Source organism: Labrus mixtus, chromosome 5 (assembly GCF_963584025.1).
Source record: "Labrus mixtus chromosome 5, fLabMix1.1, whole genome shotgun sequence".
Lineage (NCBI taxonomy): Eukaryota > Metazoa > Chordata > Actinopteri > Labriformes > Labridae > Labrus > Labrus mixtus.
The window spans coordinates 33,465,856-33,466,846 of record NC_083616.1 but is presented as its reverse complement, the minus strand read 5'-3'; positions in this window follow the sequence as shown (position 1 = coordinate 33,466,846).

The window sequence follows — 991 nt, the reverse complement described above, 5'->3', positions numbered from 1 at the left end:
TCTCCAGGCCGAGAGGGTTCACCCTTTCGGCCTTATCTTTGCCTTTCCTCGGTCCTTCTCGACCTCCAGTGACACTTAGAAGATTTTTCGAAATTGACACTTAGAAACTTTTTTGAAAGTTGGTCTTCCAGAGGCTGACAGCGGTGTTCAGCACTCCCCAGGCCGACAGGGCGCACCCTTTCGGCCTCATCTTTGCCTTTTATCGGTCCTTTCCATCCTCCAGAGGGTAACAGTGGTGTGCATCACTCCCCAGGCTGTCGGGGCTCAGCCTTTCAGCCTCATCATCCCTTTTTCTCGCTCCATTGCACAGCTCCGTTTTGTCCGCCAGAGGGCGGTGTTGCACTGTCCCTAGGCCGACAGGGCTCCCCAATTCGGCCTCATATGTGCCTTTCCTCGGTCTTCTTCATCCTCCAGAGGCTGACAGCGGTGTTCAGCACTCCCCAGGCCGACAGGGCTCCCCATTTCGGCCTCATCTGTGCCTTTCCTCTGTCCTTCTCGACCTCCAGTGGCAATTAGAAGATTTTTCGAAATTGACACTTAGAAACTTTTTTGAAAGTTGGTCTTCCAGAGGCTGAGAGCGGTGTTCAGCACTCCCCAGGCCGACAGGGCGCACCCTTTCGGCCTCATCTTTGCCTTTTATCGGTCCTTTCCATCCTCCAGAGGGTAACAGCAGTTTGCATCACTCCCCAGGCTGTCAGGGCTCAGCCTTTCAGCCTCATCATCCCTTTTTCTCGCTCCATTGCACCGCTCCGTTTTGTCCGCCAGAGGGAGGTGTTGCACTGTCCCTAGGCCGACAGGGCTCCCCATTTCGGCCTCATATGTGCCTTTCCTCGGTCTTCTTCATCCTCCAGAGGCTGAGAGCGGTGTTCAGCACTCCCCAGGCCGACAGGGCGCACCCTTTCGGCCACATCTTTGCCTTTTATCGGTCCTTTCCATCCTCCAGAGGGTAACAGCGGTGTGCATCACTCCCCAGGCTGTCAGGGCTCAGCCT